The sequence below is a fragment of the Fukomys damarensis genome, unplaced genomic scaffold (genome assembly GCF_012274545.1).
Source record: "Fukomys damarensis isolate Sample0158 unplaced genomic scaffold, DMR_v1.0_HiC HiC_scaffold_24, whole genome shotgun sequence".
Classification (NCBI taxonomy): Eukaryota; Metazoa; Chordata; class Mammalia; order Rodentia; family Bathyergidae; genus Fukomys; species Fukomys damarensis.
In genome coordinates, this window is record NW_022900936.1 from 67,751,169 (window position 1) to 67,777,969 (window position 26,801).

At 41.6% G+C, this 26,801-nt stretch overlaps 1 protein-coding gene across 17 annotated transcripts in view; it reads left to right on the forward strand.

Annotated features, from left to right (window-relative positions):
• The window catches only part of Kalrn (kalirin RhoGEF kinase), a 584,665-nt gene that overhangs the window by 71,968 nt on the left and 485,896 nt on the right, over window positions 1-26,801 (forward strand). The window lies entirely within an intron of this gene.

Here is a 26,801-nt window from a genome sequence, read left to right on the forward strand (position 1 = left end):
GTGTTTTTGAAAAGTTGTGTGTCATGTGAATTTTTTTATAAATTGAATTGTATTTTCTTATTGATTTGCCTGATTATTTTTTTTTCTTTTTCTTTTCTTTTTTTGGTAACAGGGATCAAACTCAAAACCTAGCACTTGAGAGGCAGGTGGGGAACTACTGAGCTAAATCCCCAGCCCAATTTTTTCTTTTTCTTATTACACAGGTATAGCACATAATGTTTACATTCCTTGTGGGAGTTGGTGCATCGACATAGGACATCTGAATTCCTTTTCTTCATCCCCTTTCCCTCCCCTTCCTCCATCTCTTAATCATTTTCCCTTTTGAGAAAGGTCTAATGCCCTACTTCCTATTATTTATTTTTTATATTGAGTTCATTGGAAAGCAAATACAATAGAAAGCTACTACCATCAGCTTCTTTAGTCATTCTAGACACAAAATGGGCTTTGGGACCTTAATGAAATAACTTACCTAAGATCACACAACTGGTTAGGGATATAGATGGGGAACCACACTGATCAAGACTGTAGAAAAAGAAAAGAAAAATCCATATCAGGTAGACCAATGTGTGAGATAGCATGAGGTTGAGACATGAAGTCATTTTGTTTACTATGTCTATCATTTTTTCAAAAATTTTTATGATTAACAGGCATTGCTTTTACAGTAACTGAAGTTAAGCTTGATAAAGAAAAGGTAACTTTAAAAAGAAAGGTTGGGGGAGTAGAGCCTGTGTAGTGGCCTGGATTTAGATTGTAGACTGGTGTGTCCCAGATTGGGAGGGAATGTAGTGGACAAAGCACAGACTGGATTGACAGTAGATGGCTTTGAGGATAGAATTACATTGCAGAAGTGATTCTTAGGTTGGAGTTGTTGGAGGGGAGAGGGGCAGAATGTTAGGGAGAGGCAACTGCATTGAAGTTTACTTCATTCATTTTTTTGCTTTGGCCTCCTGCCCTAGTGTTATAGGAGGAGGGGAAGGATGGAAAGGACCAAGATTTCCTGTCCTACTGAATGCAACTGGAGAGTCCAGGGCAAAACCTCAGAAATTCTCAGCAGGGTAGAGATGAAGGATCACTCTAGTAGCTTTGGAAGAAATATATGAAGCTTGTTATTATTATTGTGAAATACTCTACCCTTTTTCATCACCAAAGAATTCCTGATGTTCTTGCTGAATTTCTATAGCAGAGAGGTAGGTACTTTTAAAAGTACAGCATTTGACCTTTGTATGAACAAGATTTATTTGATTTTCAGTTGCTGCCAATCTTCCCTCTGGTCTGGGCCTCTCTACCAGAAACTTCCAAGTCACACTCCCTTTTTGAAGACACATGGGCCCCTTCTCCACCCCCAGGATGTCAGACCCTTGGGCAAAATGCCCAGAAGTCCTGGATCACAGCTGTCTCCCTGAAGGGCATAAGTGCAGACTCCCTCTGGGCTCCCATGCATGCGGTCTGGAGTGGAGTCTCTGCCAGCTCCCCTCCTTTGCAGAGTAGGCCTGACCTGACAAGTTGTCAGTCTGCAGAGCTTGTCCAGAGAAGGGAGGCTTTCTCACAGCAGGAAGAAGGAGCAGCCTGCCGGCATGTGGGATGTTCCCCACTAGTGTGCTCAGGAATTAAGAGTTATAGGCAGAAATGGAAGGTGTTCCATAGCTCAATCTTTCTGCTTTTCCTTTCCAGTCACATGAAGAAATAGATTGAGCCACACTGGCACCACACTCTCCATATGACCTGATGATAGGGAGGTTCATGGTACCTGCTGGTGAATGGAGGCCTGGAATCTTCTTAGATGTTCTCTGCCCTAATCTTCTTTGCTGGCTCCTGAGTTAGACAAAAGAGAAAGAGATAGAGCTCACTTTAAATGTGTGCCTAAGCAATAGTAACTTTAGAGAAGCTGAACACACCTATTTGCTTGAGGAATGCAACCTTGTCTGCCTGGCCCTTGCCAAGAGGCCTAGAAAGAGAGGTGCAAGCCCTTTTACTCCCACTGCTGAGTCAAGTATGAAAAAGTAAACCGTAGGACTTTGCACCAGATTTCAGGAAGGGACAAGGAAGATACATGGTTAGGAAACAGTGTTGGACATTTGTCCATGAGCGACCAGTGTGTGGCCTTAGCCGAGGGTAAATGGGTGTGTGATCGCAGACTTAGCCAAAAGGCTCTGGAACTAGATGAAGTCTTGGCTTTTCTGTCTGAGCTCTTTTCAGGGGTCTCCTCCCTTTCTTAGTTTTAACTTGTACAGTCCTTAGCAGGGAAAGGTGTGTAAAGATGGTTTAGGTCCTGTGCACTAGATATCACCTTCAGAACTGAAAACAATAGCAGGGCTTAAACTATAGAGAAGCTTCCTTTTCTGCCCAGCACATCTGTGTGAGGACTTTGTGTTGTCCTCCCAAGAGGGGCAGCTGGCAGGACCTTAGCGAGCTTGCCTTCTAATGTCATGAAAACTACTGAGGAGGGTAAGGCAATTTGGAGACCTAGTAGCAGTAGGTACTCTGTGAGCAGCCAGGGAGGCTTCAGCTGTGTATTCCTCATGTGACCTGGATTCTGTGTTGAGGCACTCACTACAAGTTGTCTGCCCTCAAGCTGTTCACAAAGCATTAAGTATGTAAGACACACACACCTGGAGGTGCCAAATGCTCAGTCCAAATGAAATAATCATGTGTCTGGCCTGCAATCTAGGCCTACCACAATGTGTCAGTCATGCTCACATCTTGTAGATCTCAGCATCTATTCTCTAGCTCTATGCTCTATGGCCATACATGAATATCTTGTTTGACATGTCTAGAATAAAATCCAGCCTCTTCTTTCCAGATACATTGTCTCTGAAGTCTTAAAACCTTGTATTTCTTCATGATTTTCTCTCTCCTATGGCTGCCTCACTTGTTCTTTGGATCTGCCAACCCTTTATGACTTCTTGCCTGTGTGTTCCTTCCTTTCTACCCATCCCCATCCTTACCTCATGTGGAGGTGCTTACAAAACCTCCTGACTGGCTTCTCTGAGAGAGGTCCTGCATTATTTCTTTCTAGCTTCCCAGATCTATCTTCCTAAAAAAATATTTCAGTCAATCTTTATATCCTAGAACACTGACTTGACTGAGGTCTTATTAGGGCCCCTTATTCGGTTCTTATAGTGTCCCTTATAACAGTCCCTTTAACCTAGATGGTAGATAGGAATGATTGGAATCACCAGGAGCCCATCCTGTGGAAGCCATCCCAATGCTGGTCAGTAAAGCGATCACTTTAATACTCCGTGATCTGTGTAGATTACCCACATTATCATACTGCACATTTACAATGACTTAGAGAATCCTGGGTTGGCTTCTTTCTGTCACCCAGCTATGGCCCTTAACCCTGCCATTTGACTAGTATGTTCTCAGAGATTTTGACTCTTTGGAATATTAGCTGGAACCAAATACTCCTAAGAGGATAAAGCAGCTGCTGGTGCCAAAAGTCAGGGTATACCCTGCCAAGCCAAAGGTAAATGACCTGAACCATGTAGGGAGGTGAGCATAAGTAAAGAATCCTGGCTCCAGCCCAAACTCAACCCCCAGCTGTATTCTCTTGCGCATAAGTCACTTTTCCAATTTGGCCTCAGATTTTTCAGATGCAAAAAAAAGTCCAGTTCTATGACCTGTTTGTCTGGGTTGTTCCTTTTGCTGCTATTCTTTATTTTCAATGGAATTTGGGAAATGCCTATATCTTCTCATTTTAGACTGATTATGTCCTTGCTTCATGATAAAAAGGCATCCTTGGGTCTTAGGTAGAAGGATCACAGAATGTTAACCTGAGGAGCGTTCTTGGAGCTCATGTGATTCCACCTCCTGCCTAATGTACATCCACGATATTCATAAAGCAAAGGAGACAGCTGATTGATTTCCTGTCAAATTCTTGGAGCAGAGATGCTCTCTGGGTCCCAAGGGCTCAGTGCACTTAGTAAAGATCACCTGACTTCCTTGAGAAGGTATTTAGGGTCCCTCCCTTGTTGGAGTAGAAAGAAATGCCTGAGTGGACACAACTGGTTGGGGCAAATGTACTATTAAGCTTCCTTTGTTCTCTCTTTTCCTTTCCATGGGAACTGAGAGACTGAGGGGCCCTCCCAGTACAGGATGGAGACCTCTCCGTGTGTCCTATTTAAAAGGCCAGCTACCTACCTCCCGTAAACCTGGGACAAGGCCATTGCTTGGCAGTCTGGATCTAGGTAAAACCTTCTATTGTCCCCCACTGGGGTATTATGAACACAGTGATATCCAGGGTAACCTTCACCACATTTATTGTGTAATAAAAAACATCAGGGATGGCATTTAATGGGGAGCAATGTTAGGGGAGTTGAGGACCCCAAGTAAGTCAAAAGCTTAAATTTAGAGCCATTGAAGAGATGATCATGAAGTGCTAGCTGGTGGCTGGCTAGTTTCAAGTGTTCTGCAGGTAATTGTAGTTTAGGGATCAACAGCCTAGAGGTGTCTTACTCTTTGCAGTTTTCCCAGTTTCCTAAGCCCCATACCTTGGTGAACAGCCTCAGCTGAATCCATGTATTATTAAGTAATAGGCAGACTTTACCACAGCTGTTCAGTCCAAGCCAGTGTTTCCTAAACTGGAGTCTGTACTCTTTGCACTGGTACCATCCTGCGTCTCTTTCAGGAGTACAGCCCCAGATTCAATGTAGACTTCCAGATCCACATGGTAGTGTCCACAAGCTACACAGTTTCTCAGGTCTACAATGTATGTCTTTATTAAAAGGGTGATGTTTAAGTGACAAGCGAATGGCAAAGGAAAATAATTCAGAGCAAATATTTTAAAGAAGCTAATGCCCAACATACACAGCTCTATCTTCCTTGTGAAGCTATAGCTTCCCCTTCATTATTTCCCCTAACTATAATCATATATATATGATATCAGGACTATGCCGAACTGGGGGTAACTGGAGGAGGTAGTGTATGTTAAGCCTTTCCCGGTTTCGCAGCTGTGGCTCTTCTCTTTGCGCTGGATCTTACCTCCTCTTTCGAAGGAGTGCCCTAGCTTTCTCTTTCTAGTGTTCCTGAACAGTTTCAGATTCAGCATCTCTACTCCTTTAGCTCCATTCTTGAAGGCCACAGAATTTTCCGTAGTGTGGGAAATAGAAACTAAGTTCTCCAGAGTTTCTTTGCCAGTTTATTCTTATGCTTTAGCATTGCCTTCCTCCAACTTTCATCAAGAAAAGTAATCTTTCCCTTTATTTAACCTAGAAAAAGAAGGAGATAGGTGCACGGGGAAGTGGCAGCAAGATCCTTGTTGGGCCCTTAAAGGTCCATGTTGGAATTTTGGCCTCTCTACTTATCAGAAGTGTGATCTTTTAGCAGGTCACAGAAGCTCCTAGGAATTAGTCTCTTCCTCCGCTGTAGAGCAGCAGAAGGAGATGACCTCCCTCGTGGGATAACACAAAAAACTTCCAGCTCAGTGCCCCATACATAGCCTATACTCAATGAACGCTACTCCCCCACCCTTGCTCTCTTTACCCACATTTGGTTGGTTATCTTTTCTCTCAGTTCTGCTTGGCATTTCCATCTCTCACCTCACTTCTTATAATGAACAACACCATCGTCACTTGGTGTGTTTCTGTGACCCACCTTACAGGTATGTTGTGTCTCATAAGTTGGCTGTCAGACTAAGCTTGTGGCTTTTCTAAAAATCTACATTTATGCATAGTGGTTAAACATTCCCAGGCTAGACCTAAAATAACCTAGCTCACCACACATCATACATTTGCAATGGAAGAAAAGAAAAGAGAGAATGACATTATTTCAGTAGTAAGCATAGCAAAAATTACAGCAAAGAGGAGTCCTATTTTATTTTTTTAAAAAAGCAGCTCATAGGGCTGGGGATTTAGCTCAGTGGTTCCAGAGTCTGCCTCGCAAGCGCAAGGACCCGAGTTCGATCCCCAGTACCACAAAAAAAACAAACAAAAACTCTACCAAAAAAGCAGCTCATAGGGCTGGGGATTTAGCTCAGTGGTTCCAGAGTCTGCCTCGCAAGCGCAAGGACCCGAGTTCGATCCCCAGTACCACAAAAAAAACAAACAAAAACTCTACCAAAAAAGCAGCTCATGATCAAAAAGAAGTTAAATTAAATTAGAAAATGAGGCAGGGGGTGGAAGCATTAATAGAGGCTCTGATGTTGAGTTCAGGGTGCTTTTAAGGGCTTTAGAGTTGCTGCTTTGGATTCTTTATTAGCTCTAATTTACTTCAAAATGCATGGTGCTCCCTCTCTTGATGCAGGTGTAAATCTCTGGCACCAATTTTGCAGTCATCAGCCATGATTAGGATTATTTTGGGATGTAAGATGGAACAAAGGAGGGAGGAGAAAGTCGAGGGGAAGGAAATGAAATTTTTGTCCTGTGGTAGTTTAGAAAGAACTGGAAGAAAAGAAGAGAGGTAAGTAGGCCCTGGTTATACATGAATGCTGTGTCAAACATTTATAATGGACACTGGTGCCTAGGAGGGATAAAGAGGCACAGCTTCTTCTAATAGAGAAAAAAAAAAGAGATTGAAGTGAAAAAGAGAAACCCAGGCAGGTGGGAGAGTGCTCCTGAGCTTTAGAGGCAGAGTATAGTAACCTTGGGGTAGGTCAGAGGTGAGGCTCTTGCTGCCAAGTTAAATTTGTTTATTTTCCTATTAGCTGTTAGTGTCCCAGAAGTGCTTCCTAGGTGTGTCTATATAGAGACTCTATCCTTGTACAGCAGGCAAAAGCAATCTCATGAAAATTATTATGTAAGATAAAATTATTCGAAGGGAGTTAGATACAAGTGTGGCTGCTGGAAAATATTAGTTGGTCAGAAGTCAAAACCATAAGGCAACAAATATTTGAGGACTAGAAAGAGGATTTCTAGGGTAATGTATTAGCTATCCATTGTTATAAAACAAATAATTCTAAAACTTAATGTCTTTAAATAATACATATTTATTGTAGCATGTGGGCCACAGTGTTTGTGAGTCAGGAGTCCAGACACAGCCTGTTGGGCCCTTGATTCATGGTTGTGAGGCTCTGATTGGGGTATCATCCAGTATTAGGGTCTCACTGAAGACTTGACTAGAGATGTACCCACTTTTAAACTGGCTGACCTGGTTGTTGGCAGTGCACCAGGAGTTTTTGAACTAAATACTTTGGTTCCTTGCTTTGAAGGCCTCTGTAACATTGCAACTTAATCCATTGAAGCTAATGAGGGAGAGAAAGGGAGCAAATGGAAGTCAGAGAGTAATGTGGCCTAATTACAGAAGTAGTACCTCGTCACCTTAGCCAAATGCCAAAGTGAAGAAGCAGGGCACTAGGCTAGCATAGCCTCCAGGAGAGATGATCACTGAGGGTTATCGTGGATTCTCCTCACCATAGTCAGCTAGCACTGAGGTAAGGACTAAGGTGATTAAAGGAACTGGCACTCCATGCTGTTCTTTCTGGTTTCACCTATGCTTCTTACCCATCTTACCATTATCCTGCAGTCCTGAAAGATGTGCTTTCTGCTTGCTGTCCTCATGTTACTTATGTGTTCTGACCAACACAGCATCTTCACAGCTGTTCTCCCCCATCAAAGATCTTCATACTTTATATAAAACACACAAAAAGAAAAATGAAACGATGGGGAAGAGGAGTAGAGAAGTGCAAAATATAAAGCATTTGCATAGTAAAAAATGTTATGGGCTGAATTGTAACCTCTTGAAATACCTGTGTTGAGGTCCTAACTCCTAGTACCTCAGAACATAACTGTATTTAGAGATAAGGCCCTTCAAGAGGTGATTAGGTAAAAATGAGGTTTGGGTTAACCTATGGAATTATGAAAAGAGGTGAGTAGAACTCCAGGGGAGATGCCTTGAGCTCTTGCATGGAGGATTACCATGTGAGGAGGCAGGAAAAGGGAAACCATTTGTAAGCCAAGGCAAGGCCTCAGAGGAAACCAGCCTTAGTTGCAAATGATCGTCAACTTCCAGCCTCCAGAGCTCTGAGAAATAAATTTTGGTTATTTATGACTCTCAGTCTGTGCTATTTCATTATGATAGTCCTTGTTAAGTAGTGCACAGAGTATCTTTATTTTAAAATGTTCATTAGCTGTATATATATTTAATAAATACATTCACTTCAAGAACTGGACTGGGAAGGAGCTAGGAATTTAAAATATGGACCCACCTCCAGACTCTTACCACCCTCTAGGTCAAAAGGGATTCAAACAAATTGGAATGTAGTGATGAATGCCATGGCCACAGTATGTATGTGCTATGGGAACAGAAGAAATGGCGACTATGAATGAGGGGATGGTGGAGGTGTGGGTGAGCTGCTTCTTAGAGATGGGAAGGAGTTCTCAGGGGCTACAGCGAAAGGGTGCATGGAGCCTTGAAAGAATAGTGTAAGCACTTGGGCTCTGGAGTCAGATGGATCTGAATTTTATTCCAGTTTCACTAGTTGGCAGCTCTTTGACTTTGACCAAGTCAACCTCTCTGTGCCTTAATGTCTCTTCATCTTTAGAGTGAAGTTAATTATAATATTGCCTCATAAATTTGTTTTAAGGATTGGATGAATTAATATAAGTGAAAACCTTAGAGAAATATAAGTACTAGTTGTAATTATTAGACATTATAATCTAAAAGCCAAATCCTCTAATGTCATTCCTTGGGATTAAGTTCCTCACTAATCCTGTAGTAATTCTGTGAAATAGGTTCCAAATCCCTTAGCATAGTCCTACCTGGCTCCCCAGCCTCTCCTTGTTCCAGACCTGAAGAAGGACAGCAGTGCCTGCCAATACTCTCCCATTTAGTTGTCTCCCCATTTCTGAGAAAAAGCAGGATATTCATAATGATACAGGTCCTTTTGAAGCCTTTCTGGACCTTCCTACCTCTATTCTATAGCCATCTTATTTGGATCTCAGTGCACTTACATTTATATTTCAGTTCTTTTATTTGGTTGCCACAGTAGACCAGAGAGACCTTCAAGGCCAGAATGATATACCCGCCACCAAATTTGTATCTTTAGTATCTGACATATACCAGGCATCGCATAAGTGGTTGATGAATGAAGGAATGAATTCATAGTAACTTGTGTATAGTACTAGTGTTCCTAAGGCATGTGTCTGAGTGGGGATGAGCCATAAAAGCAGGATTTTGAAGGGATAGGTCTGTATAAATGCATTTAAATGAAAAGGAGGAGCTAGCTGAGTATAGCTAGCAACCATCTTCATTTTCCCATTTATGGAGATTTTGAAAATGCTTTGATATGTTACCAAAACTTTTAAAAAACATTTTATTGGTACATTTTAGATATACCATATGACATTCATCTTTGGAATTTTGTACCTTCCCCTCCCACTTCTCCTTTCCCTTTGCCCCTTTTCTTCCTATTTCACGGTATCTATTATACATTTTAGTCCTTATACTTTCATTGTCTCACACCAGATACATTATTTGGTATTTACATGTGTCCTATTTAATTCACTTAAAAGTATCTCCTCAATGTGTATCCATTTAGCTATAAATGTCTCTAATTTCTCATTCTTTATTGCTGACTAGTAGTCCATTTTATTTAAAAAAAACAAACACATCTTCATCCAGTCTCCAGTTGATGGGCAATTGGGCTGCTTCCAAGTTTTAGCTATTACAAACTGTGCTACTATAAACATGGGTGCACATATATTGCTGTGGTATGACTCTTTTAATTCTTTTAGGAAGATACCCAGCAGGGGGATAGCTAGGTCAAATGGGACTCCCAATCCTAGTTTTTTTAGGTATCTCCATATTGATTTCCACAGTGGTTGTACCAGTCTGTACTCCCACTAACAATGGAGAAGGGTTCCTTTCTCCCCACAGCCCCGCCAACATTTGTTATTGGTTGATTTCTTGATAACAGCCATTCTTTCTGGGGTGAGGTGGAGTCTCAGTGTTGTTTTCATCTGTATCTCTTGAATGACCAGTGATGTTGAACATTTTTTTATGTTTATTTGCTATTTATACTTGTTTGAGAAATGTCTGTTCATTTCAGATGCCCATTTTTAGATTGGTTCTTTTGTGCTACAACACATAAGACTCATGCTAAGACCAAAGCTTGTCCTACTTATGCTGCTTACTTTAGGCTTCTTTCATATCTTTCTGTTGCTGGTTGAAAAAGAGACCCACTTGGGCTCATTTCTTCCCTGCCACCTCTATATTTCTCTTAAAGCTTCAATTAAAGTTCCTCATTGTGGAGCTCTGTACTTTTTCCTTTTTACTGTGATCCACCCAGGCTGAGGGCCTGCCCTCTTGGCACGTCTGTCTGCTGTAGCAGTTCCTCCTGTGTTTATTCCTTCCTGTTCCTTCAGTGAGCCTCGCTTCCACACCTGGGGCATAGGCAGCACTGGCTGCCCTCTACCTTGCCTCTGGGGAGCTTCCTTATAAACCCACAGAGCAAAACAGTGTGGGAGAAGAGAATCTTGAGAAGTCCAGGGCCAGAGCAACCCAAGGGCCAAGTGTCAGCACCCTAGTCATCAGCACTCAGATGGCAAAAGTGCCCCTTTTCTGTGCCCAGCTATCCCCACCTTTTGCTGTCAAGGCCACTAGTGTACTTGCTGTCACCTGGTGTATAAGCAGGTTCAGTAAAGCAGGTAGATGCTAATTGCTAGGAGATAGAGGCAGACCTGTGGGATCTGCTCCTGAGTTATGGGAATTGCACTCTGAGTCATATTAGGAATGGCAGAGACAGAATCTTACCTCCTTACAGTCACACTTGGTTAGTTACTTAGAATCAAGTTACCTGACTTGAACAGCCAGATTGTTTACTATGGCTGCCTCATCAGCAGAAAAAGCTGGGTTTAGTGAAGGATAGTCATAAGACTGGAGGAAAAGTTCCTAAAGAGGAGATTAGGACTCCTTTGAGCAAAAGCAACACAAGTACAGCACTCATGGGTATTTTGGACCTGTGGTCACTTGAAGACATTTGCCACAGTGAAGTATATGGATTCTGGAGGCAGACTTCTTGGGTTGAATCTTGGTTCTTGCAGGGGTTTGAATGTGTCATGTCATGGAAACTTAATCTCTAAATTCATATATTGATGGCATTTGGAGAGGGAACTTTTGGGAAGTACAGTAATTGGGGATAGATATGGTTGTGGAGGTGGGCCCTATGATGGGATTAGTTCTTTATCAGAAAGAGAGACCTGAGCAACCATACTTGTTCTGCTTGGCCATGTGACACTGTCTCTACATTGTGATACAGCTGATGGCCCTCATGAGATGGTGAGCTCATGCTTTTGGACTTTCTAGCCTCTGGAACTATAAAATTAAATCTATGTTTAATAAATCACCAGGATTGTGCTATTTGGTTATAGCGACAGAAATTGGACTAAGATCGTTCTATTACTACCTTTCTCTCTTGCTCAGTGTTCCCAGTTGTGCTGTGGGGGTAAAAGCAGTAGCAAACACCGCAGGACTGTAGTCAGGATTGAAGGAGTTGATATTTTAAAAACTATTAGAAGCATGCTTAGCAAATAAGTAATATGTGTTATTTCAAAAGTCTTATGTGTCTAGAAAGAGACATCTTATTGTCTTTTATATGCCTAGGAGGAGGGACCTTGTCTTACACAGCACAGAATCTTCATGATATCCAAACAGAGCCTTGTTGCAAGATAACTTCATACAAAAACTGTTCATTTGGCCAGAGCTGAGTTTAATATATGTGTTCCTTTTTCCCCAAACTAAAAAGTACTCTGCAGTTTCCTTAGAGAATCTCTGTCCAGCTCAACACTGCTTACAATTTGACCATTAAAATAACTTATTCCTTTGATGTCAGATTTTTCCCCTGTGAGGCCTTGTCAGTTCTTCAAGACTGAGTGTAAGCATTCCTCCTCAGTGGCGGTTTTGACAGAGGTGACTATGGAGAGAGTGTGAGGACACTTATTCTCCCAGCAGGGGAGGTGCAGACAGAGGAGTGATACTGAATGATTCTTTCAAGCATCCAATGGTGATTTATTTTAAAGATTGATCTTGATGACATAGCTGCACTTTCCATAGCTTATGTTAATGGGGATGAGGATATCTTTCTGAAAGACAAAGCAATTAGGAGCTTGGGTGTGTGGATCATGCTTCCTTTAAAGAAATTCCTGCTTCCTGGGAATGGACCCGAGGCTCTGTAGCACTCTGGTCTCTCTATCCCATAAAGAAATAAGTGTCTTCTATTTGGAGTGCCCAGGTAACTCTAACGTTAAGGCATACCGTCAAGAACAGAGTGAAAGTAAGACAGGGTTCCATATCAGTTCTTCTCAATTTGGCGTTTATTTTTTGAAATTCTTATCCAGATGGAAGCTTCTGCAGTATGCTGGCTACCCACTTCACACGGGGGATGAGAGGGAAAGGTGAGGCATTCATCCCCTGCAGCTTTGCATTCTTCTTATTGACCATAGTCCCTGAGCCTCTGGTACACAGAAGTGTCTTCACCCAGGCATTGGCTACCCTGGAATCTTGGTGCTGGAAGCAGAGTGGAAGTGGGCGATGAATGACACAGTCATAAACCAGTTGTCTCTGAAGATATCTTTAGCAAGGCATGTGTAGATAGATAAGCTGTAAATAGGTTGTTTGGCCTACCAAGGTAGAGTAAAAGAAGGAGAGGCCAATTTAATCTATAGCATTGGGGAGATTTGCATTGTGACTGATTGTTAGAGAATTACAAGGTGAGAGTTTTTAAGATTTATATTTGGAAGGGAAAAGAGCTAAATGAATTTGTTGAAGGGTGATAGGATGTTGGAATAAAGAAATATTAGGGAAAATCTTTTCACCTGTTCGCAATAGTGCAGATAGACTGGTGGTTTTCAACCCTGACTGCAAATGGAATCTTCTGGGAAAAAATTTTAAAACCACTCAGGATGAAAGAAAAATCAGCAAACAGGAAAGCAGACAAACAAACCAACCATGCGTAGGTCCCATTCCAGGGCAACTAGTGAGACTTTCTAGGCTAAAGTCTGAGTATCATATTTTCATATGTAGCTAGGGTTGACTCACAAGGTTTAGAACAAATTTCAGCATATTCAGAATCACCTGGGGGCATTTTAAAAATGTTGGGTCTCATTCCTGAGATTTAGTAAGTCTGGGATTGGAAGAGAACTCTGCATGTTCTAAAGTGCTGTCCAGACAGCCAAAATTCTGCAGTGGTGTTGCTGGGTTGGAGGGTGTGGATATTTTAGATGGCAGGAAAATGGTCATAAGGGGCTAGATAGAAGAGAAAAACTTTTGGGAAAAAGACATTTCTGAAAAGATTTACATTCAGAGCAAAAGCTGCTGTAGTTAATATCATTATCCCCCCAGTATGGCTGGTTCTGACACAAATAGGTGTCTAGCACTGGAGTTAGTCACTTTATTACATTTACCTTCAGCTTGTATTGGACTCTGCCAGCATAGGCAGTGAGTCTTATAATCGAGAGCAGGATGCACTTTGGACAGGGGGAATGAGAGCAGCTGGAGCAGGTGTTTCAGAGGTGTGTTCTTTATCACCTGGTGTCAAGAGATGTGAAGTGTCAAGGTCTGAGATTTTACCTGAGCACAAGCTGACAAGTTAGCCTGCCAGTTTTATGGATGCTGACAGAAGATATGAGACTCCTGGGTCAACAACAAAGGACTTTACTGCTCATAGCAAGCAAGAAGCATGAGTTTCAGCATATTTGTGTTGATTCCCCTTGCCTCCCAAGTCCCACAGGGGCAATGTGCGTTTTTTGTCACAACTGAGGGATCCTAAGCTTAGGAAACTCTATCTAGTGTATTAAAGGAGCTACTGGCAAATCTACCCAACTTATTTACCCAGAGGGAGTGTTACCTTTGTTATATTTGTCATCAAATAAATCTTCCCTCTGGAGATAATATCTATATCTTCTAAGGCTGTTCACAATATGAACATCCTTGGAGATAATCTGGAACAAAAGCTGTCAGGATTTTGGCTTATAAGAGGTACAGAAATATGAGAGATCATGGAGGTTTGCCTCCCAGTACCTAATTCCTAAGCTGTCCCACAAATGGGAGCTATTTTCATTTTCTCACTATATATCACACACATTAAAGAAAACCGAGCATACTTGTTAGCTTTGGCATGGAATGGAGAGGGTTCTGAGGTACTAATCAAGGCCCCATAAATGTTGATGTTTGAAACTGTTATTATAGGTGATGTCAGCTTGTGCTTTCCAAGCATGCAGTAGATTCCAGAAGTTTTGGAAAAGCAAGATGGGGCCAGAGGTAACAGTGCTCCTCCCTGTGACCACCTAATTCTTGATGCTGAAAAGTCAGATAGTCAAGATTGTGTAAAAAGCAACATACACACAAGGATATGTATAATAAACTTAAACAGTTTTACAGTTCACTTTTCCAAATTACCTCATTTTCTGTGTTTTGTGCTTATGGTACTGAGGAAATGTAGGAAACAAGATTGAATAGAAACATGTCAGATTCTACTTACACCAAGAAGCAACTTCCTGGTAGGGTTGGAAGATGGTAAAGGGCTGGGATGAAGGAAGAAGAGACAAGAGGAAGGAGAGCCAAGCTGAGGGCATTTGGACAAATGAAGCTGTGTGAAAGGCTAGAAGCTGAGTTATATAGGAGCTTCAGGTGGTTGGCCTTTTACTTCTCTTCTGAGCCCTTCTTGGGCTTCTGACTTTTTTCAAGGAGTTGTATGCCTGAGTACTGTCATCTCTCTTCAAGATCTTACCTGTCTCCCTTTTCACTCTCATCCACTCTGCCATTCATCTGTAGGGAGGTTACGTGGAGCACAGACAAACTTGAGGCTGAGATTGACCAGATCACCTCTGAAGACTGTGCAAACTCTGGCCATGTGTTCCAGTTTTCTGTTGCTGACCCCAAGAAATGGTGGTATAAAATGACACCATTATATTAGGCTCCTGAATCTATGGGTTAAGAATTCAGGCAGAAGCTGTGTGTGGTGGCATATGCCTATAATTCCACCACTCTGGGAAACTGAAGAAAGAGGATAGCAAGTTCAAGTCTCACGTGGTAAATTTAGTGAGACCCTGTCTCAAAATAAAAAGGGAGAAAAGGCTGGGAATGTAGCTCAGTATGAAGGCCCTGGGTTCAATCCCTAATAACACAAAAAGAATTCAGGCAAAATAGAGCAGGGATGAGCTATCTCTACTCTACAATACCGGGGACCTCAGCCTGGGTGGATTAGATGTTTTTTTTTGTTTTGTTTTTTTTAAAGAAAGAAAGGTTTATTTTGGCTCACAGTTTATAGAGGTTTCAATTCATAATTGTCTGGCTCCAAGGCAGGGTAGCACATGGCAGAGGGGCATCCTAGAGCAGAAGACAAGCAGCAGCAGCAGCAGCAGCAATAAAAAGCAACAAGGGGCAGAACTGCAGCTCTTTTTGTCCCTTATATCTTACATAGGCTACCTGCCCTTAGGATGAGTAGCACTCACACCCTTAATCCTAGCATCACACCTTGAATCAATCCCACCTTCACATCCTTGATCCCAACAGCACAGAACCTAAATCCAGCCACCTCAAAAGCCCCAGCATGACTGCTTGAAGATTCAAGGGGGACATCTAGATACAAGCCATAACATTCTGCCCATGGCCCTGCAAAGACTCATGTACATTCCTTTATGTAAGAGGCATTTAGTTTACCTCCAAGAGTTGCCAAGTCTTGACAGTCTCAGCATCACTGAAAAGTTCAAGTCCCAAGTTGTCTCTGAGATTTAGGACAAACTTAGCTGCAAGCCCCTGTACAAATGAAAAGAAAGTTAAACACTTCAAAAACTTAATGCTATAAGATAGATATTTCCATTCCAAAAGGTACAAAGAGGGAGATAGTAATAGGAGCAAAGCAAGTCCAAAATCCAGCAGGGCAAACATTAATCCCAGTAGTTCCATGTTCAACATCCAAGGCAATCTGACAAAATGTGAACTCCAAAGGGCTTGGGTGGCTCCGTCCCTATGGCACTGCTGGTGGTTGTAGCTCCTACAGCTTCTCTCTTGGACTGATTCTGTTCCCTCCTTGCAGTTTTCCTCAGATGATCTACATTCCTTCTCCTATTTTCTGTGATCTCCACTGTACTTTTGGCTTCACACACAGCTTTGCACACTGCCCTTTCAGGGGCACACTGCCTGGCCTCCCAGGCCTCTTGAAATTTGAGTAGAAGCCTCCCTGACCCCACAACTCTTGCATTCTGCATGAGCCTAAAACCAGCACCACTTGGAATTTGCCAGGGTCTGCTGCTGGCTGGAACAGTAGCCAAGTTTCCTTCTCTCTTGGCTGTAGGGGTCATGTGTCTGGGTTGCTGAGCACACTGAACCCAATCCTGAGGAACACATTCTCTAGGATGCCACCATTCTGGAACATGGTGTTCTGGGGAACTGTTCTCAAAGCAAAGTCTTCCAGTTTTGCAACTCTCAGGCTGCAAAGGCTGGGAGTCCTACTGGTTCTTATGATATCAGGCCATCTTTTCTGTTGTCTTCTTCTGAAATACGTGGCTTTTTCTTGCTATTCTTTTCAGTGAACAGTTTCTCCTCTGGTCCATCTTTACAAGCCACAGCTTTACTAGAGCTTCCTTACTGATCAAACTCAAAATATTTTAAATCATTCTGCTGGGCTCTTTGCTCTTGATTCTTAACTGGTGTTTCAGTTCTGCCTATAGCTATAATATACACAAGAGTACACATATATACCTTCACCTAACCACTGAACACAATACTTCACCTCTGGTAAATATGTAGGGCTTTCTCACCAACAGCAACCAATCAAATCTATTCATTAATAAATGCTAACTGGGTGCCCCATAATTCAATTCAATTCTGACACTGTCTACCTGAGCAAAGCCTCACAAGTGCTCCCCACTTCAAATACCAATTACATGTCCCAAGTTGGAACCTGCATTTCTGACCAGCTGACTAAAAATTGGGGTTCCCACCAACATCTTCAGGATCAATCACTTTGATAGAGGAACTTACAGAACTCAAGGAAACCTGTGCACTCAGTTATAAAGGATTTTACAGGGGATATGGATGAATATTCAGATGGAGGAGCCACATAGGGCAGAGCACGTGGGACAGAATGCAAGCTTCCTGGCCACTCCAGGAACCCCATGCTCTGGACCTATTCCTCTTGGGATTTTATGTAAGCTTCATCGTGTAGGTGTGATTGATTAAGGCATTGGCCATTGGTAATCAACTGAATCTTCTGGCCCTCTCCTCACCCCCTCCAGTGGGGGGAGGGTCTGAAAGTCCCAACTCATATCTTCCCTGATCTTTTTGGTAATAAGCCTCTATTCTGAAGCTATCTGAGAGCCCCCAGATACCAGTCATCTCATTAGCATATAAAACCAGGGAGTCCATGGGTTTTAGGAGCTCTATGTCAGGAAATGAGGACAAAGACTAAATATATATTTCACAGTATTACAAACTCCATTCCCCTGACTTCCTATCTGCCCTCTCCCATAACATTGTGTCTTTAGGGTTGGATTTCTGTGACACTTTTCTCGTGCTGTGACTGGTGTCTGGGCTGGAGCAGCTGGGCTGCTCAGCCATCTGTCTTTATGTGGTCTTCATGTGGCAACTTGGGCTACCTCACAGCATGGTAGTATCAGTGTAGTCAGACTTTCCTATGTGATGGTCAACTTTCCGTGGTGTGAGTGTTTTAAGGGTGCTCCACAAGGCTGCAAGGCCTATGGTAACACCAGGGCGACTCATTATCAAGAAAGTTTGAGAAACACTATTACAGACTGAGTTGTGTACCCCTTAAAATTCTTATATCAAGCCAAATCCCACAGAGTATAACTGAATTTGGAGACAAAGCTTTTAAAGAGATGATTAAGGTGACATGAGGCCATTAGAAGAATATGACTCTGTCCTTATTAAAAGAGAAAATTGGACATACAGAGACACCATGGATATGCAAGGCATAGAAAATAGGCCATGTTAGGACTGAGCATGAAGGAAGCCATCTGCCAATCAAGAGGAAAAGTGGTAGAAGCAGCCAAATCTTCATTTTAGACTTCCAGCTTCTCAAACTATGAGAAAGTAAAACTCTGTTGTTTAAGTCCTTCGCCTGTGGTATCTAGGCAGTGACCTTTTTGTGCCTTTTAGCAAGTTAAAAAGAGATATTTATATAAAGAATTCTAAAGAAATTGAAGGATGCTTATGATAAAATGCCAAGCTAAAAGAAATAGGATGTAAAAATAGATACATCTTATAAGCTCAACTACATAAAAAGGCACAAAAACATTGGTTAAAGTGAAGAAAAATGAACAATACAACTAATACACAATTGTCAAGAATTGACTGTTAAAGTAGACATTAGGTTTGTCTTGAATCATATAAACATAGCTAAATATAAATAAAATAGAATATAAACAGAATAAAACATATTCTCTGTAAAATTCCAATGTGTGTACTTGTCTTCTTTATTGCTATGGATTTTCTCTCCATCTTATCACCCGGGAAACCAATTTCCTGAATTGAATTTCTTATTTTTAATTTCTAGAGTAATTTTTGTTTTTCTGGTTAGACCCTGAGTGATACACTTATTCCATGTTTTCTCCTAATATAAATAACACCTTTCATCTGTCTATTCCCAGGTCAGTGCCCACTAATTCTATAAATAGAATCCAATTTAACATTCACTCAATTTTTTTTAAAGTCCAGTTTCTGACATTTCCAGAAAGAAAAGTGAGTGAAACAGATATCAACCTTTGATAGTTCAACCTGGCAGTGACAAAGTTTAACCTTTGGTATATTTTCTTCCAGTCTTGTTTTCCCTTTTTCCTTCACTTTACCCAATATTTTTATGTCTTTTTTTGTGTAGTTGAGCTCACAAAGTCTATTTTTATATCCTTTCTCTTTTAGCTTAGAATTTTATCATAAGCATCTTCCAATTTCTTTAGAATTTTAAATATAAACATCACTTTTTAACTTGCTAAAGCTCATGATGATAGGCAACCCCAACCAAGGCTTCAGTTGCTTGCTAGTACAGTGATGGCAAACCTTTCAGAGCTTTCAGGGCTAACAGACAGCTGGCTGCTGCATGTGTGCTTTAGGCTTGCCACCACTGTGAGTAGTTCTGCTTATTTTGTGGAACACAGTACCCTCTCCCAGTCCCCTTAGCACTTATGGGTCAATGTGGCTTCTCAGCTTTTAGCCTGACCCCATTCCTTTTGTGGGTGGGTCCTTAAGCTCTGTGAGAGGTTTGTGTGTTGGGAGATTTGAAGTATGTTCTTTAAGGACATGTTTTTGATGACCCAGAGATGGTTGTTAGACCTGAAATTTATAGGAAGGTATTGATAGTAGGGAGGAGTGGTTGGGGGAGTGGCAAGTATGAGAAAATATGTATGTAGTTGTTGCAAGTTTTGCTGACTGGTACAAATACCTTTGGGTTTTGCTTGCAAAGCTGGTTTATTGCTGCTAGCAGAGTGTCAGGGAGAAGAATTAGTGAGGAAGTTACAACCTAGGAAGAAACTGTATATACACACACACACTCAGAGGTGTGAAGGAACTTTGACTATAGCTGTCTTAATGAAGTTTTCTCCTGGAGTTCAGCCAATGCACAGAGGTCCTGGCATACCTCTCAGGGCCTCATTCTTTCTCCCATAAATGAATTTAGCTTACTGAAGACCTGCAATGTGACCTGCATCTTGGGAGGCTGCCTGCTCTAACCTGACAGGCCATCCAACTCCAGTTGGGAGGATCAAAGGATAGGGCATGTAGAAGTGATTTGGCAATGGTGGGGAAGGGTCCTGGCATTGACTTTCATTTGTTTGTTTGTTTGGTTGGTTGGTTTTTTGAGACAGGGTCTCACTATGTAGTTGCGACTGACCTGAAACTCACTATGTAGCCCAGGCTGGTCTCGAACTCACAGCAATCCTCCTGCCTCAGCTTCCCGAATGCTGGGATTACAGGTGTGCATCACCATGCCCAGCTAGCACTGACTTTCTAAGACCCATAATACAGAATATTCCATTTATGGCATCCCTCCTAAGGCTCCCCTGTGTGTTAGGGTGGGATGGTAGAAGTCATTCCCTACTCCTCCACACAGGTCAAATGGAGTCACTTGTCTTGTCCACCTTGGCCTGAAAGAAGAAGATCTTGAAATATAGAGACTCACTGAATCAATGCCCCCACATTCATTATTCTGGGGCACAGAATTGGCTCTGCAAGAGCCCATCTTTGCCTCCACTTGAATCTACCTCTTAACTCCATTGTTTGGATAACAATGAGAAGCTGAGTCTAGTAGCTGAGCATGGGGTGCTTTGTCCATGTTTCTGTACAAAAGGACAGCTGCTGGAGCCTGGAAAATCCTGCCTACCTGCCAGAAATCTAATTTCAGACACTTGCATCTAACTCGCTCCTATAATTGTTTTAGTTTCTATCAAAAGTACTTATTTGCCACGAGAGAAGGAAAAGCTCCACAGATAGAGAGGGAAGAAAACAGGGATCTTTCTTTTGTCTCTGTCTTTGTCCTGAGAGCTTGGAACTGTTTTTCTACCTGTTCACTCTGAAAATATAGAAAACAAATGGAAAGAGATTGTTTCCCATGGCTCTGCTTGTCTTAACGCAGAATCCCTGAAATTGCCATTCAGTGATGTCCACACAATGTATGTGACCCCTTGCTGATTAGTGTGGCAGAAGCAAGCATTCCTGAGGCACTCATTTAATTCCTGGGCCTCAGAAGATTGTCTATCTTAGACTGAGATGAGGTGCAGGTGGAATCCTTCTCAGGTTTGTCACCCAGGAGCAGCTGTCTTAAAGACCTGTTGGGCATGTTAAGTGCTCTTCCTTTGAGCAGGCCTGCTGTAGTTACTATTGATAATGCTAATAGTAATGGAGAGTGCTGTTGCTGTTTTCGGATTGGATTGGAGAGGCTCAAATACTGGTTCATGGATGGAAGAAATGAGAAAAGGGCAGGGTTGAGGCAGGGGCAACAATGATAGGCAGGGATTTTTATAAGCTCACATCAAAGAAATTCCTCAGGAGCTCATTTCTCTTAGAATTCTTTCTTTTGTTTCAGTTTTGAACTTAGTTTTTCTTCAGTTCTAAGGGCAAAAGTCACTTCCTAGTTTTTACTTCTAAATCATCTTGTTTTTTAAATTATCTACATGCATATATGAAATACATGTGAACATAAATATATGTATAACATAAAGCATACATATGTAATGTTTTAAAAACTGGAACACATTGTAAACATCTTTCAGTGTAATTACATTTCTAGACATTTTCAGTGGCTTAAAGCTATGTCTTACAGATGCATCTTGATAATGACAGGTACCATTTTTGAAGTGTTTTCTTGCTCTACAGTTATCTAGGAATATGTCAGGCTCTGTGCTAGGTAATAATAGTAGAAGGCAGGTGCTGTCCTCATGCCCTTGTAGGTGAGGAAATAGAGGCTTAAAGAATTTAAGTAATTTTCTACAGATCACATAATTCTTTTTATCCCATTAAGTATATTAGTATATGTTAGGCATACAATACAGTTACATTCATCATTGGGAACTTGTACCCTTACATGATGTATCTTGGTTCTCTTTTTCTTCCCCATTCCCTTGCTTTCCCTTCAAACCCCTCCAATCCTCCCTATTTACAGAGACTTTATTTCCATTTTCCCTTTTCTCATATTTTTTCTTTCCTTTCTTTGGTTTCCCCTCCCCCTCCCCCTTCCCCTACTCCTTTAGACCTTTTCTTTCTATTTCACATTATCAATTATACATTTTGACCCTTATTTGCATTTTTTGTTTTTCATACCAGAGAAACTATTTGGTATTTACATGTGTGTCCTATTTATTTCACTTAAGAATTTGGCCTCAATATGTATCCATTTAGCTATAAATATCTCTCTAGTTTCTCATTCTTTATAGCTGAGTAGTACTCAATTTTATAAAACAAAAACAAAACCCTCATCTTTATCCAGTCTGCGGTTGATGGCTAATTGGGCTGTTTCCAAGCTTTAGCTGTTACAAACTGTGCCACTATAAACAAAGGTGCACATATATCACTGTGATGTGACTCTTTTAATTCTTTTGGAAAGATACCCAGCAGAGGGATGGCTGGGTTAAATGGGACCTCTAATCCTAGTTTTTTGAGGTATCTCCATGTTGATTTCCACAGTGGTTGCCCCAGTCTGAACTCCTATCAACAATGGAGAGGGGTTCCTTTCTTCCCACAACCCTGCCAGTGTTTGTTATTGGTTGATTTCATGATAGCAGCCATTCTTTCTGGGTCAGGTGGAATCACAGTGTTGTTTTCATCTGCATCTCTTGAATGACCAGTGATGTTGAACATTTTTTCATATTTATTTATTGCTTTTACTTCTTTGTCTGAGAAATGTCTGTTCATTTCAGATGCCCATTTTTGAATTGGGTCTTTATATTTGGGGGTCTGATATTTTAGAGTTCTTTATATATTTGGGTAGTAGACCTTTGTCTGAGGAAAAACTGATAAAATTTTTTCCCACATTGTAGGTTGTCTTTTAACTCTGTTGGTGGTTTCTCTTGCAGTGCAGCTTTTTAGAAAGAGATCCCATTTGTTGATTCTTTGTGCTAGTTCCTGTGCTACTGAGGTTTTGTACATAAAGTCTTTTCTATGCCGATGTCTTCAAGAGTTCTACCTAACTTATCTTCCAGCAATTTAGTGTTTCTGTTTTAATATTTAGGTCTTTAATCCACTTTGATTTTAGTTTAGTGCATGATGAAAGTGGTCTAGTTTTAATCTTTGGCAGGTTGTAATCCAGTTTTTCCAACACCATTTATTAAAGAGGCTATCTTTCCTCCAGTGAGAAGGTTAGCTCCTTTGTCAAAGATGATGAGGCTGAGTCTATCTTGAGTTGTATCTGTATCTTCCAATCTGTTCCACTGATCCTCAGGTCTGTTTCTTTGCCAGTACCACATTGTTTTTATCACAGTAGCTCTGTAGTATAGTTTCAAGTTGGGGATTGTGATACCCCCTGCCACATCTCTGTTGCCTAGCTTTTGCTATTCTAGGTCTCTTCTGGTTCCAAGTAAATTTTTAGATTGTTTTATCTATTTCTAGATCATACAATTCTTGAGGGGCAGAGTTGGGGTTTGGGGTTAGACATTATACTACTCTTATGAAGCTTTTTCTCTAGTTTTTGTTATGGTTGTTGTTGCTTTTTTTTTTTTTTTTTTTTTTTTTTTTTTTGTTTTACTAATGATCGAACCCAGGATCTTCATACTGAGCTACATCCTCAGCTCTTTCTTGAGACAAGTTCTTATTAAATCACTAAGTTGCTCAAGGTGGGATTGAACTTGTGATCTTCCTTCCTCAGCCTCCCAGAGTGCCCTTCAGTTATATCCGTACAATGTATGTGACCCCTTGCTGGTTAGTGTGGCAGAAGCAAGCATTCCTGAGGCACTCATTTAATTCCTGGGCCCCACGAGATTGTCTATCTTAGACTGAGATGAGGTGCAGGTGGAATCCTTCTCAGGTTTGTCACCATGCCAAGCTTGGGTTATATACATTTTTATTTGATTTACTGAACATCCATGATATTGGGGGGAGCTATTTGCCTCCTCCAGGACCCCTCATCAGGACTAGCTCCCTTATTCATCAAGCCCTTACCTCTGACCTCTGAGAGCAGCATGGTGACCCAGAACACTGTCTGCTTCCTCTCAGTTGATGCTAATGAGCTTTCACTTCACTTTTGCCTTCTGAATTCCATACTCTGTGAAACCATCCCTAGACTTTGTCGCCAGTGTGGGACCTTTCCAGTGTGGGTCTCATACCTTCTGTTTGTTCTGTCCTGGATCACCCTCCAGCCAGACTCAGCACCTCCATTTCAATCTCGTGAACACTGTTCACTCTCTTGCCATTTCTAAGACCTGCCTTTGCCCAAGCACCTCACCAGGGACCTGAGAGGGCAGAACTTGCCCACCACCATGATTCCAGCTCCTTCACTTCTGTTCATTGGAAGAAATTCAGCAGAAGGCTTCTTATCTATTTTTCTCACTATAGAACTTTGTCCAGGTAAGTTCTTTCTATCTGCCAGCTAATTTCATCATTACATCCTCAAAGGTGCTCCCCTGCATGTTCTTTATCATCACTCACTCCTTTAGCTGCTGGCAGTGTTTCTCATCAGAGTTTCACCTATAGCTCTCTCTTGTTCCACACTTAATGAGTCAGGTAAGAAACAGTCCATGGAGTCATTCTCTGTACCCAGATTCAGCTCTTCAGGCACCACACAATTTTTAAAAGGCATAATACTGTGCATATACAGACCCAGAGAAAGAGACATGTAATAGTGAGGCGTTGCTTCTCTTTTAAACTAGATTTCAGGGTTTGTGTCACATGGTGGGAGAAGGTTAGATATTGGATGGAAGAGGAATTCCCTACTTGCTTATCACACTGTATAACTAAGTATAGATAAAACCACTTTAAAAAGAAACTTCTATAAACCCAATTTTCCTCATCTGAAAAGGGGATAATATCCCCTTAAGTTTATTGTGAAAGCTAAATTTATAGAAAATATATGTGAAGTTTTTTGGCTTTCCACAGCTTGCTGCACAGTAATTGCTCAGTATTTTTCCACTAAAGGCTTTGGGGTAAGAAGAATCAAGAAAATATCTGTGTTCTCACTGTTCCATATGCTTCTTTGTGAGGAGGTCAACTGGGAGTTGCTTGTTTGAGCTATTGGGGACTTCTCTCAGGGAGGGCAGCAGCCCTAAAATAAAAGTATATGACCTGCTCTGGACTAAGAGTTCTTATCCTGTGTCTATGAGTAGGCTTTTTGGGAGGTCTACTAACCCTTATAATTGTACAGAAATATTTGTGTGTGTGTGTGTGTGTGTGTGTGTGTGTGTGTGTGTGTGTGTAGTTTGCCAGGATAGAAGTCTGTGGTTTTCATCAGATTCTCCAAGGGCTCAGAGAGGATGGAAACCACTGTTCCAGGGGGCTCCTGTGGCTCCTTGCACTCTCTTCCTCCCATCAGTGTGGCTTCAATGGACAGGACTGCAAAACCCAGGCAAAGTCTGGGAATGGGTGATGGGGCTTCATCTATGCTCAGGAAGTACCAGGAAGCCAGAGGTCATGATTGTGTGCTAGGTCATTGCTAGGATAGAATTGGGGACAAGGATGGGACAAGTGCCGGGGGTCATGGTAAGGCACTGGGAAGACCTAGAGAAGCTAAGAGAAGACTTGAAAGGCAAGACAGAGAGACGTTGAAGCTAAAGTCAGGCTGCCTGTGTGATTGCTGTACCAGATTCCCTGAGAAGGGCCTCTGTGTAGACTCATCAGTGCTGCAGGTGCACCTGATACTCACTCTTGTTGCTCCCAGACTATGCCTCCTCCCATTTCTGTGCTGTCTTCTTCTATGTTTTCTTTGCATCAAGAATCCTGACTGCTAGTATTTTTCTTTGTTAGGGAGTCCAAGATCAAGAAACTGACAGGTCCTCTGTCTATTGAGAGAGCATTGTTTAGGGATGGTGCCTTCTATATGATCTCACCTGGCAGAAGGGGAAATCAAGCTTTCTTATGTCTCTTTTATGAGCATATTAATGCTGGTCATGAGGGCTCATCCATAGCCCATTCTCCTTGCCTTTTCCATCCCACCCCACCCTACCTCATCCTAAAATGTACCCCACTCCACCCTAAAAATGCTGAAGGATCACCTCTAACCCCCTAAACCTCTGAATCCTTCAGCTCTTTCATCCTAAGTAGTTTCTGGATTTGTGCCATATGGTACCAATACTACCTTCCTTGGGTTTGATGGAGTCCTAGTTGGGCACCCCCTGGAGTGACCAGCTATATTTTTCTAACTCTGGAGAGGGAAAATTAATGTATGGACACTTTAGCAAGAAGGAATAATGTTTTGCATTCCTTTATTAAAATAAGTTTTATTAAGAACTTAGTATTTTTAACGTACCATGCCAGATGCTGGGAAAACAACATTAAATTAGATGTAGTCCTTGCAAAGGGTCTTGTGGAGAATGGGAATGGTGGCCAGGAAGTTACCATGCAGTGTTAGCTCTACTGAAGGAATATTTATCTGGCCTGAGCAATGAATCTGTGCAGCAACATGTGTCAGGGGGTAATTCTAGATGTTCCAGAGAATGTCAAGGTCTGTCTTGGCTGTCAGAGGTGGGTGGAGTGAAACAGATGGAAGAAATGGACTCTTGAAGGCATCTTTTATTCTCAGATGGGGTTTGGGAGAGTATCTTACCAAGATGTATGTTCTGTTGGCAGGAGTAAGACGTTGTTTATCTTTTCCAACCTTTTATGGTATTTTCCACATTCCTCGTGACTGATCTTCACCTACAAGTGTCTAAATTTTAAATTTTAAGATGAGAAGGGTGTGGCTACAACAGAACTGAAAAGTGTGCAGTGTGATAAGAATGATCAGTGCTGTATTGAAAAAAGCCCTGGGTTGAGATTATAGAGAGTACTTGACTCAGAGAACTTGAGTCTACCAACTGCAAGTGTGGGACATTTAGCAAGTAATTTGATACCTCTGAGCACTCATAATCTATAAAAGTTGAACAGGTTATTCTTGATATTTTAGCTTGCACTTGATTTTAGCCAAAAGGCTGAGAAGCAATTGCTATATTAGTCTATTCAAGCTATGATAACAAAATACTGTAGGTGAGTTAGCTTTTTTAGTTTTGGAGCCTAGGCACCTGCACATTCTGTATCTATTGAATCTATTCTGTTCTTCATGGAATTTCTATGGGATCTCACATAGCAGAAGAGGCACACAGGTTCTGTGATGTCTCTTTCAGTCACTTCCTAAAGACGCTACCTTCAAATACCATTATATGGGGACATTAGAATTGCAACATGTGAACTGAGGGGACACCAATGCTCAGTCTGTAGTATCTTTTTTACATAATTGTGGT